Source organism: Microcaecilia unicolor, chromosome 2 (assembly GCF_901765095.1).
Source record: "Microcaecilia unicolor chromosome 2, aMicUni1.1, whole genome shotgun sequence".
Lineage (NCBI taxonomy): Eukaryota > Metazoa > Chordata > Amphibia > Gymnophiona > Siphonopidae > Microcaecilia > Microcaecilia unicolor.
In genome coordinates, this window is record NC_044032.1 from 326,276,033 (window position 1) to 326,289,689 (window position 13,657).

The 13,657-nt window shown below is 45.4% G+C and overlaps 1 protein-coding gene across 1 annotated transcript in view; it reads right to left on the reverse strand.

The window, feature by feature from the left end:
* The window catches only part of DNAH6 (dynein axonemal heavy chain 6), a 2,906,060-nt gene that overhangs the window by 1,148,922 nt on the left and 1,743,481 nt on the right, over window positions 1-13,657 (reverse strand). The gene's annotated exons all lie outside the window — the stretch shown is intronic.

Consider the following 13,657-nt stretch of genomic DNA (forward strand, 5'->3'; position numbering starts at 1 on the left):
TTTAAATTCCGTTACCGTTTTCATCTCCACCACCTCCCGCGGGAGGGCATTCCAAGCATCCACCACCCTCTCCGTGAAAAAATACTTCCTGACATTCTTCTTGAGTCTGCCCCCCTTCAATCTCATTTCATGCCCTCTCGTTCTACCGCCTTCCCATCTCCGGAAAAGGTTCGTTTGCGGATTAATACCTTTCAAATATTTGAACGTCTGTATCATATCACCCTTGTTCCTCCTTTCCTCCAGGGTATACATGTTCAGGTCCCCAAGTCTCTCCTCATACGTCTTGTAACGCAAATCCCATACCATCCTCGTAGCTTTTCTTTGCACCGCTTCAATTCTTTTTACATTCTTAGCAAGAAACAGCCTCCAAAACTGAACACAATACTCCAGGTGGGGCCTCACCAACGACTTGTACAGGGGCATCAACACCTCTTTTCTTCTGCTGGTCACACCTCTCTCTATACAGCCTAGTAACTTTCTAGCTACGGCCACCGCCTTGTCACACTGTTTCATCGCCTTCAGATCCTCAGATACTATCACCCCAAGATTCCTCTCCCCATCCGTACCTAGCAGACTCTCACCGCCTAACACATACGCCTCTCTTGGATTTCTACTCCCTAAGTGCATCACTTTGCATTGAATTTTAATTGCCAAACCTTAGACCATTCTTCTAGCTTTTTCAGATCCTTTTTCATGTTTTCCACTCCCTCTGGGGTGTCCACTGTGTTACAAATCTTAGTATCATCCGCAAATAGGCAAACATCAATCAAACATCAATCAAAAAATGTGTACATATATTTATATAAAAAATAGGAAATGCTCAATTCCCAAATTCATCTTGATTCAAATTTTTGGTTTGATTTAGTGAAAATGTAATAAAGTCTAATACATTTCTGATCAAACTGCATCATACCTGTGATCAATGCAAAAACAAAAGCTAAGATTGGGACATATTTACTAAACTGCATCAAGCAATTAGTGTGTGTTTTTACCACATATTAGATGTTTGCACAGACCTGTGCTAACACGTAACCCATGTTAAAAGAGCTGGTGTAGTAAAAACTCTACTTTAGTTGGATAGAGATGGTGCACAGTCATGAAGGTGTGGAGTGCAGTGCGCTATCTGCCATACTTTGAAGAGAAGATCATCAAACTACAAAAAACCCTACCACAGGAAGACACCACCCTCGAAACCTGCATAGACGAACTCGACTATCCCCCAGCCTCTATGCCAGTCTCAAATGTCATACCCAGCTCCATGCAGCAGTGTGCAGGTCCGTGGAGCAGTTTTAGTGGGTGCAGTGAACTTCAGCCAGGCGGACCCAGGTTCATCCCCTCCCTACCTGTTGAGCCCTCTAACCCCCCCCCCCCCAAACCCACTGTACCCAAATGTAGGTGCCCCCCTTCACCCCTAATGGCTATTGTAGTGGTGTACAGTTGTGGGGAGTGGGTGTTGGGGGGGATTTGGGGGGCTCAGCACCCAAGGTAAGGGAGGTATGCATCTGGGAGCAATTTTTGAAGTCCACTGCAGTGCCCCCTAGGGTGCCCGGTTGGTGTCCTGGCATGTCAGGGGGACCAGTGCACTACAAATGCTAGCCCCTCCCATGACCAAATGCCTTTGATTTGGCCATGTTTGAGATGGCCAGCCTCGGTTTCCATTATTGGCGAAAACCAATGCCGGCCATCTCAAATCCGGCCATCTCTGACATTTGGCCAGCCCCAACCGTATTATCGAAACGAAAGATGGCCAGACATCTTTTTCGATAATACGGTTTGGGACCTCTCTTTGCGGTGCCAGCCATATAGATGGCCGCCCATGTAGATGGCCGGCGCTGTTCGATTATGCCCCTCCACGCCGTTCGCTTTCGAACCCTAGCTTCAGAGATAAGATGGAACCAAGAGGCCCTTAAGGCCATTTTTTGGCAAGGACTCAACGACCGGTTCAAAGATGAACTGGCCAGACGGGAACTTCCGAATGCTTTGGATGCTCTGATCACCTCTGCGTCCGTATCAACGTACGATTTCAAGAAAGGTCACTGGAACACTCTACTTAGGGCCACTCTTAGAGACCATCTCCTCAGATGCCGCGCTCTTCTTCTTCCAAAGGTGCAGCAAGCTCTACTTCTGGAGTACCTGAAGAGCCAATGGTTATTGGACGGCATCACCTCTCTGAGAAGGAGAGGGCTCACCGTCGGGACAATCAACTTTGCCTCTACTATGGGCAGGCTGGCCACTTCCTAAGACATTGTCCGAATAAACCGGGAAATGCCTAGATGCAGGGTCACTGAAGGGGGTGGCTCTGGGTCGTTTTTCGCCTCTTCCAGATAACCTTGTCTCTGTTCCAATCTCTTTGCATTGGAAAGAAGTTTGTGTTAGCACCAAGGCTTTGACTGATTCAGGAGCAGGAGGAAATTTTATTGACGCTAGTCTCCTGAACCAACTAGGAGCTCCTTCAATTCCTTGCAAACCTATGCTTCAAGTGACCTCCATTCAAGGTTTAACTCTTCCCTACTCCATCACTCACGTTGCCCAGCCCTTGCAGATGCAAGTTGGAATTTTACATAAGGAGGAGATTCAATTTCTGGTGCTTCCCCGGGCCATTCATCCCATTATTTTGGACCTGCCCTGGTTACGACAACAAGCACCAAGTATCAACTGGACTTCTGGTGATATTGGCAGTTGGGGTTCTCAGTGTTTCGCTACATGTCTCACGCTGGTGCCATCCCCAAGGACTATTGCTGCCTCCCCAGGTGTCTTGTGCCCGTGTGATGCTTCTCTCCCCAAGGAATACCGTGATTTCCAAGACATCTTTAATGCGCAGGAGGCGGACTCCCTTAATCCACATCGCCCTTTTGACTGCCCTAATGAACTACTCCCAGGCAAAATGCCCCCTCGGGGCCGGCTCTACACCTTTTCTCGGGAGGAATCTAATACCATGCGGGAATATATTCAAGAAAACCTCCGTAAGGGCTTCATCAGACCCTCTTCATCCCCGGCGGGGGCAGGGTTCTTTTTTGTTTCCAAGAAAGATGGCACATTTTGACCCTGCATTGACTACCGAGGTCTGAACGAAATAACCATAAAAAATCGGTATCCGCTTCCCCTCATTCCAGAACTTTTTGATCGTCTGCAAGGGGCATCTATCTTCACCAAGTTAGATCTCTGATGGGCATACAACCTAGTCCGAATTTGCCATGAGGACGAATGGAAGACTTCTTTTAATACCCATGAGGGACATTTTGAGTATTTAGTTATGCCGTTTGGCCTTTGCAATACACCTGTGGTGTTTTAGGAATTCATCAATTTTATTTTTCAAGATCTTCTGTACTCCTCGGTCATAGTTTACTTGGATGACATCCTGGTTTTCTCTACTTCTGTTAAGGACCATGTCCATCATGTGCGTATGGTCCTTCAGTGCCTCCGCAGCCACCGCCTATTCGCCAAGCTGGAGAAGTGCTCGTTTCATCAACGGTCTATCCCATTCTTGGAATATATTGTCTCCTCGAATGGCCTCCAAATGGACCCTGCTAAACTCCGAGCCATCCGTGATTGGCCTGTGCCCCAGGGTCTCCGGGCCTTGCAACGATTTTTGGGCTTTGCTAACTACTACTGGCAGTTCATCCATCGATATTCCATCATCACTGCCCCTCTCACCGTACTGACCAGGAAGGGGGCAGATGTGAAGAACTGGACACCGGAAGCCCAAGACGCCTTCACCACCCTTAAACAAGCCTTTCTGTCTGCCCCTGTACTTCGAAGTCCTGATGTCAAAAGACCGTTCGTTATGGAGGTTGATGCCTCTTCCCTTGGGGCAGGGGCTCTTCTTTCTCAAGCCTCAGAGTCTGGAAAACGTCATCCCTGGTTTTTCTTTTCTAAAAAATTTTCTCCAGCTGAACATAATTATACCATCGGAGACCGTGAACTGTTGGCCCTTAAATTGGCCTTTCAAGAATGGCGCTACCTCCTGGAAGGTGTCCTGCACCCCATCACGGTAATCACAGATCACAAGAATCTCCAATACCTTCAGGAAGCCAAAAGGTATAACCCACGGCAGGCACGCTGGTCATTATTTTTTGCCCTTTTTAACTTCCGCCTGGTGTTCCGGCCGGCCAAGAAAAATACGCAAGCTGATGCCCTATCCTATTCTGAAGAACCCCATGCTCAATCCTGCCTGCATTGCCTCCATGACCTTGGTCTTGCCCAAATCTACGAGAACTTCCGTGCCACCTCAATCCACTAAGAAGGTCCTCAAATGGGGACAATCCTCCACTTTTGCTGGTCACCCCAGTTTCCATAAGACTTTTCATTTAATATATCAGTATTATTGGTGGCCTAGCATGGCTCAAAATATCTTACATTTTGTTTCTACTTGTCCCACTTGTGCCCGGAACAAGTTTCCTCCTGGCAAGCCGTGGAGACTCCTGCAGCCTTTACCAGTTCCGCAACTCCCATGGCAGGAAATATCAATGGATTTTGTTACTGAGCTCCCTGAATCCCAAGGGCACACAGTTATTTGGGTAGTGGTGGACCGATTTTCCCGGATGGCCCATTTTATCCCCATGAAGGCCCTTCCTTCTGCTGCCACCCTTGCCATGGCCTTTATCCAACACATTTTCCGCTTACATGGTCTCCCTCTGTGGATCATTAGTGATCGGAGCGCTCAATTCACTTCAAGGTTCTGGAGAGCACTGTGCTCTACCTTTAAGATTGCCACTCACTTCTCGTCCGCCTATCACCCACAGACCAATGGCCTCCTCGAACGAACCAATCAAACTCTCAATGCCTTCCTACGGATGTACACTAACAGTCGACAGGATGACTGGTCCGCATTGCTTCCCTGGGCAGAATTCACCTATAACAACAGTTTTCATACTGCCTCTCCTACCTCGCTATTTATTTACAGTGTATGGACGCCATCCTCATCTGCCACTTCCAATCCCTCAGACACAAGCCTCGCCTCTGCTCCACTGGACTCTCACTGACATTCAGGATATCTGGGCCAAGGTCCAGCAACATCTCCAGCGAGCATATTAGTAGGCTCAGTGTGGCTTACAAAGTTCCAGACAGGTGGGTACAGACTCCGGTGGACAAATACAGAGTAGAAGTACAATTAATTAGAATTGGTGTGGATTATCCCATGCAGTCTGCAAGAAAGAGATCGTGTAGAAATGGATTGAGTGTTGTCCATTTCTTAGTTTAATCATTGTGTTTCATTATTCAATGTTTATGTTGGTTTTGCAGGGTTTGCCTTTCTGAAGAGGTGAGTCTTAAGGTTTTTCAGAAGTTTAGATGGGTGTACATGTTTTTAATGTTTTTTGGTAGAGCATTCCAGAGCTGGGTGCATATGTAGGAAAAACTGGACACATATGTTGATTTAAATTTCAGTCCCTTGCATCTTGGGAAGTGAAGGTTTAGGTATGTTCTTGCTGATTCGATGGTGTTTCTAGTTGGTAAGTCGATTAGTTTGATCATGTAGGCCGGAGCTAGGCTGTGGATTATTTTGTGGACCATAGTACAAATCTTGAAGGCTATGCGTTCTTTGATTGGTAGTCAGTGCAGTTTTTTGCGAAATGGTTTAGCGCTTTCAAATCTTGTCTTTCTGAAGATAAGCCTGGCTGTCGTGTTCTGAGCGATCTGAAGTTTCCTTAAGATTTGATCTTTGCATCCCGCATATATGGTATTGCAATAATCAACATGGGATAATACCATTGTTTCTAAAATAAGCTGGATAGTGTCTGTGTAGATCTTCTTGCAGTTGTGTTTCTGAGAAGTTCTGAGAGAAGAGGACATTTCTCTGGTAAGTGAACGCTACTTTGCTTTGTGCTTTGGGAACTTAAAGATTGGGGTTTAAAGGAGGAATTGTAGGTTAGTGTTAGGCAAAAATCCTATATAATAAAAAGCATCTCCAACATTCTGAAGCTGACTCTGTGGCACTGTGGCAGTGTAGGGTTCGTAAGTCTGTAGTTCAGCGTTTCATTGGCTCTCACTGTCCCCGCCCTCACTAATCACACAGAACGGAACTTGGAGGAGGGAAGTGGAGTGGATTGAATCTCTAACAAACAATCATATACAGGGAGGTACAAACATCAGTGGAGGCAAGTGCAAAGAACGGAAGGGAAGACAAACATTTAATCACTTTGTCACTCACACACATCACACACACACACACACACACTCAATCACTCTGTGTATCTCTCTCTTACACTGTCTGCAAAACACATTGTCACTCTCAGTCTCTCACATGGGCAACTGTATGTTGCATTCGCATGAGTAAGGAGCTCTTCTGATGTGATTGTTAAACTGATTGAAGGGCCTGAACAAGGAAAACTTTTATCACATTGTAACACAGTTTACACAAAAAATATTGTATATAAAGAAATCTTACACATGTAAACAACAATTATATTCAGAATACAACTGTGGAAACATTAATGGCAGGAAATCATTACATTGCTAGCGCCCGTTTCATTGCGTTACGTAACGGGCCTTTTTTACTAGTAAAAATATAAAAAGCAATTTTTAACAACTAATGTCCATGGTCTTTTCCACTTAGTTTTAAAAGCTTTGTACCACAGCATTAACAGATAGAATCTAACAGCCACTGCAGGATCTAATTTAGTATTAAGGGCGAATAAAAGAGAGAGAGAGGGAAAAGCAAGCAGGACCTAGTTTAGTATTAAGGAGGGAATAAAGAGAGAGAGAGAGAGCGAGAGAGAGAGAGAGAAAAGCAAGCATCATTAACTAGTTGCCGTGAAGGGGCATAATCGAACGCGAACGCCTATCTCCATCGGCGTCTATGTCCGAAAACGGGTACGTGAAGAGGCGGGACAGACCATATTTTCAAAAAAATGGACGTTTTTCAGCTGGGCGTTTGTTTTTTTTAGCGATAATGGAAACTACAAACGCCCAGCTCAAAAACGTCCTAATCCGAGCCATTTGGTCATGGGAGGGGCCATGATTCGTAGTACATTCGCCCCCCTGACATACCAGGACACCAACTGGGCACCCTAGAGGTCAGTGCGGTGGACTTCAGACAACGCTCCCACATGCATAGCTCCCTTACCACGGGTGCTGAGCACCCAACCCCTCCCCCCCAAAACCCACTACCCACAAATGTACAACACTACCATAGCTCTTAGGGGTGAAGGGGGCACCTACATGTGGGTACAGTGGGTTTTGGAGACCTCCCATTTACCAGCACAAGTGTTACAGGTAGGGGGGGATGGGCCTGGGTCCACCTGGCTGAAGTGCACTGCAGTACCCACTAAAAGTGCTCCAAGGACCTGCATACACGCAGGCTTCTAGGACTTGTTGCTGCTATATAACCTTGGCACACCAGTTGACACCTGAAGACTAATCTCTCCGAAAACGTCCTTTATTGGAATAAGCACGCTTACTCACAGTTAACTGCAGATCAGAGGTTGTGCCCCACTGGCAAAGAGTCTCCCTGGTACTGAGATGAGCAGTAGGTCAGAGCTGGCAGAATGGTGTACAATGCCCTCTTTCAGCCACATTCAAGGTAAGAACTAAGTTCTGTAACGTGGCTAACACATGAAAGTAATCTAAAACTGGCTTACAAAAATGGCCACTACCTCATGGACTACCGGAAACAAAACAGGGCACACTCTGACCCAGTAAGCAGGGGGAAAAGCACCATGGGAGTAGAGACTACCAACTACCAACATCATGAGCATTTGCCACAAGCTAGTGGAATCACGGAGCCCAATACCCTACACCCACCACAATGCATTGCTGATGTGACTCTGCAGTGCGCATAACAGAAAAGGTGTCACACTCACCTGAGAGCCACATGAGAACCAGGGAAAGGCTGTCACAGGATAGAACACATTCTGCTGTCATAGAGGTGGGTACAGCATTTGAGGCTGGCATAGAGGCTGGAAAAAAAGTTATTAAAGTGGGGTTTTTTTGGTGGGAGGAGGTTAGAGACCACTGGGGGAATCTGGGGAGGTCATCCCCGATTTCCTCCGGTGGTCATCTGGGCAGTTGGGGCACTTTTTTGGGACTTGTTCGTGAAAAAAAGGGTCCAAAAAAAGTGACCCAAAATCGTGGTAAAAACGCCTTTTTTTTTTTCGATTATCAGCTAAAGACGCCCATCTTTCCTCGGCCGATAACCACGCCCCAGTCCCGCCTTCACCACGCCTCCGACACGCCCCCGTCAACTTTACCCGTTTCCGCGACGGATTGCAGTTGGAAACGCCCAAAATCGGCTTTCGGTTATACCGATTTGGGCGCCAACGGTAGAAAGACGCCCATCTCCCGATTTGGGTCGCAATATAGGCGTGTTTCTCTTTCGATTACAAGCAGGATAGTGTATAAACCCTTTTCCCATAGTTTTAAACTGAACTTTTCTCTAGAAATTGGCATTTTCCCCATAGTTTTAAACTGAAACCTTTTCTAGAGGTAGAAACTAAACAGCCCAAAACTCCTTTGTTCTAAAAGGCAGTTATTTTCTGTTCCTTGGCTGCTGGAGAGTTAGCTCATCCAGCGACCTCAATTAAGTGATAATTAAGGTATGGGGAAGTAGAATATTTGCATAGGTTGCTGAATCAACTTGGCTTTACCCTGAAGATTCTGCTTCAGTCGCAGCCCTATGCCAAGGAGGTTATCTTTTCTCCCATACTCCTCGCTCGGTTGGCCGCGGAGATGGTGTCGGGCTACTACTTTCACCCTCTTGTAGATTTCAACATCTTCTTCCACCTCAGTCTCACTGTTTTTCTTCCTTTGAAGTCCACTCCATCTGTCTATTTGCTCCTCTGCCTCTCTGAGTAGCAGTCATTTATCGACCCCCTGAAAAGTCCCTTTCTTACTGACTTTGATGCCTGACTTTCCTTCTTTCTTGAACCTTCATCTCCTTCCCTCATTCTTGGGGATTTTAACATTCATGCTAATGATCCCTCTGACTCTTATGCTTCTCAGGTTCTTGCTTTAACATCCTCTTTCAATCTTCAACTGTGCTCCACTGCCCCCACTCACCAGAATGGCCACTGTCTTGATCTTATCCTCTTCTCAAACTGCTCACTCTCCAGTTTCTGTGCCTCAACTCTTCCCCTCTCTGACCATCATCTGATAACTTTCACATTTAAACACCCTCCTCCCCAGTCCTGTCCAATCTTAACAAATACATTTAGGAATCTTTAGGCTATTGACCCTTCTACTCTGTCCTCCATCCAGTGTTTCAAATATCTTCTCTACCACTATGTTATCCAAGTCTGTCAATGAGGCTGTCTTTTCTTATAATACTATTCTCTCCTCTGCTCTGGATACTCTCGCTCCTCCCATTCCCCGTTCTGTAAAACGTACCAAATCCCAGCCTTGGCTGACCTCTAGAATCCGCTACCTATGTTCCTGTGCCCGATCTGCCGAACGTCTTTGGTTGAAATCCCGTGCCCATGCTGACTTCATACATTTCAAATTATTGCTGACCTCCTTCCAGTCTGCTCTTTTACATGCCAAACAGGACTATTACATCCAGTTGACAAATTCTCTTGGCTCAAACCCTCGACGTCTCTTTGCCACACTGAACTCTCTCCTCAAAGTGCCTTCACCTCCAACTCCCCCTTCACTTTCCCCCCAGACTCTGGCTGAGTAATTTCATGATAAGGTTCACAAGATTAAACTTGAATTCTCAACCAGGTCACCTCCACCTCTCCTTCCCTTAGTCCATTCTCTCAACCCTCCAACCCATGCCTCCTTTTCTGAAATCACTGAAGAGGAAACTACACATCTTCTTTCCTCCTCAAAACTAACTACCTGTTCCTCTGATCCTATTCCAACCCATCTACTTAACACTATCTCTCCTACTGTCATCCCTTTTATCTGTCATATCCTCAATCTTTCACTTTCCACTGCAACTGTTCTTGATGTCTTCAAACATGCCGTAGTCACACCACTCCTTACAAAACTTTCATTGGACCCTACCTGTCCTTCCAACTATCGCCCATTCTCCCTCCTCCCTTTCCTATCCAAGATACTTGAACGTGTTCACCGCCATTGCCTTGACTTTCTTTCATCTCAAGCTATTCGTGAGCCACTTCAATCTGGCTTTCGCCCCCTTCATTCAACTGAAACAGCACTTGCTAAAGTCTGCAATGATCTGTTCCTGGCCAGAAACAAAGGTCTCTATTCTATCCTCATCCTTCTCGATCTATCTGCTGCTTTTGACACTGTTGATCACAGCCTACTCCTTGATATGCTGTACTCACTTGGATTTCAGGGCTCTGTTCTTTCCTGATTTTCTTCTTATCTCTCCCAGCGTACCTTTATTGTATACTCTAGTGGATCCTCCTCTACTTCTATCCCACTGTCAGTTAGTGTACCTCAGGGATCTGTCCTGGGACCTCTTCTTTTCTCCATCTATACTTAAGTACATAAGTACATAAGTACATAAGTAATGCCATACTGGGAAAAGACCAAGGGTCCATCGAGCCCAGCATCTTGTCCACGACAGCGGCCAATCCAGGCCAAGGGCACCTGGCAAGCTTCCCAAACGTACAAACATTCTATACATGTTATTCCTGGGATTTTGGATTTTTCCAAGTCCGTTTAGTAGCGGTTTATGGACTTGTCCTTTAGGAAACCGTCCAACCCCTTTTTAAACTCTGCTAAGCTAACCGCCTTCACCACATTTTCCGGCAATGAATTCCAGAGTTTAATTACACGTTGCGTGAAGAAAAATTTTCTCCGATTTGTTTTAAATTTACTACACTGTAGTTTCATCGCATGCCCCCTAGTCCTAGTATTTTTGGAAAGCGTGAACAGATGCTTCACATCCACCTGTTCCACTCCACTCATTATTTTATATACCTCTATCATGTCTCCCCTCAGCCGTCTCTTCTCCAAGCTGAATAGCCCTAGCCTCCTTAGTCTTTCTTCATAGGGAAGTCGTCCCATCCCCGCTATCATTTTAGTCGCCCTTCGCTGCACCTTTTCCAATTGTACTATATCTTTCTTGAGATGCGGCGACCAGAATTGAACACAATACTCAAGGTGCGGTCGCACCATGGAGCGATACAACGGCATTATAACATCCTCACACCTGTTTTCCATACCTTTCTTAATAATACCCAACATTCTATTCGCTTTCCTAGCCACAGCAGCACACTGAGCAGAAGGTTTCAGTGTGTTATCGACGACGACACCAAGATCCCTTTCTTGGTCCGTAACTCCTAACGTGGAACCTTGCATGACATAGCTATAATTCTGGTTCTTTTTTCCCACATGCATCACCTTGCACTTGCTCACATTAAACGTCATCTGCCATTTAGCCGCCCAGTCTCGTAAGGTCCTCTTGTAATTTTTCACAATCCTGTCGTGAGTTAACGACTTTGAATAACTTTGTGTCATCAGCAAATTTAATTACCTCGCTAGTTACTCCCATCTCTAAATCATTTATAAATATATTAAAAAGCAGCGGTCCTAGCACAGACCCCTGAGGAACCCCACTAACTACCCTTCTCCATTGTGAATACTGCCCATTTAACCCCACTCTCTGTTTCCTATCCTTCAACCAGTTTTTAATCCACAATAGGACATTTCCTCCTATCCCATGACCCTCCAGTTTCCTCTGTAGCCTTTCATGAGGTACCTTGTCAAACGCCTTTTGAAAATCCAGATACACAATATCAACCGGCTCCCCTTTGTCCACATGTTTGTTTACTCCTTCAAAGAATTGAAGTAAATTGGTCAGGCAAGATTTCCCCACACAAAAGCCGTGCTGACTCGGTCTCAGTAATCCATGTCCTCAGATGTGCTCTGTAATTTTGTTTTTAATAATAGCCTCTACCATTTTCCCCGGCACCGACGTCAGACTCACCGGTCTATAATTTCCCGGATCTCCCCTGGAGCCTTTTTTAAAAATGGGCGTTACATTGGCCACCCTCCAATCTTCCGGTACCACGCTCGATTTTAAGGATAAGTTGCATATCACTAACAGTAGCTCCGCAAGCTCATTTTTCAGTTCTATCAGTACTCTAGGATGAATACCATCTGGTCCAGGAGATTTGCTATTCTTCAGTTTGCCGAACTGCCCCATTACGTCCTCCAGGTTTACCGTGAAGTTAGTAAGTTTCTCTGACTCGTCCGCTTGAAATACTATTTCCGACACCGGTATCCCACCCAAATCTTCCTCGGTGAAGACCGAAGCAAAGAATTCATTCAGTCTCTCCGCTACGTCTTTGTCTTCCTTGATCGCCCCTTTTACCCCTCGGTCATCCAGTGGCCCATGTTTGTGCAGCTCTGCGTATGCCTTGTAGCGCTATAGAAATGCTAAATAGTAGTAGTAGTAGTAATATACCGAAAAAATGTTTTACTATGTTTTTTTGCCTCTAATGCTATCTTTTTTTTTGTAATCCCTCTTGGCCTTCTTTATCTGTGCCTTGCATTTGCTTTGACACTCCTTATGCTGCTTCTTGTTATTTTCAGACGGTTCCTTCTTCCATTTTCTGAAGGCGTTTCTTTTAGCCCTAATAGCTTCCTTCACCTCACTTTTCAACCAGGCCGGCTGTCTTTTGGACTTCCGTCTTTCTTTTCTAATTCGCGGAATATGTATGGCCTGGGCCTCCAGGATGGTATTTTTGAACAGTGTCCACGCCTGTTGTACAGTTTTTACTCTCTCAGTTGCCCCCCTAAGTTTTTTTTTTACCGTTCTTCTCATTTTATCATAGTCTCCTTTTTTAAAGTTAAACGCTAACGTATTTGACTTTCTGTGTACAGTTACTTCAAGGTCGATATCAAAACTGATCATATTATGGTCACTGTTATCAAGCGGCCCCAGTACCATAACATCCCTCACCAGATCATGCGCTCCACTAAGGACCAAGTCTAGAATTTTTCCTTCTCTCGTCGGCTCCTGCACCAGTTGCTCCATAAAGCTGTCCTTGATTTTATCAAGGAATTGTATCTCTGTAGCGTGTCCCGATGTTACATTTACCCAGTCTATATTTGGATAATTGAAGTCACCCATTATTATCACATTGCCCATTTTGTTCGCGTCTCTGATTTCTTTTATCATTTCTGCGTCTACCTGCTCATCCTGGCGAGGCGAACGGTAGTACACTCCTATCACCGTTTTTTTTCCCTTTTATACATGGAATTTCAACCCACAATGATTCAAAGGTGTGATTTGTGCCCTGCTGAATTTGTAATCTATCTGAGTCAAGGCTCTCGTTAATATACAATGCAACCCCTCCACCAGTCCGTTCCACCCTATCACTACGATATACTTTGTACCCCGGTATGACAGTGTCCCACTGGTTATCCTCCTTCCACCAGGTCTCAGTAATGCCCATTATATCCAATTTTTTGTTTAGTGCAATATATTCCAACTCTCCCATCTTATTTCTTAGACTCCTAGCATTTGCATATAGACATTTCAGAGTATGTTTGTTGTTCTTATTTGCATGATGCTTAGTACCTGACACTATTGATTTGACATCTTTTGTCTGATCTTTAGTTGTATTTAACGGCACCTGGTCTACCACGGTCTGTTGTGCAACCTCACTATCCAGAAACCCTATCTTCCCTGTTTGTGAGGTATCTTTGCAAGATACCTTTTCCCGAACCATGCGCTTTTGAGCGACTGTCGGCCTTCCCTTGGTACTCTGATCTCATCCCATGGTTTACAATATCATCTTTACGC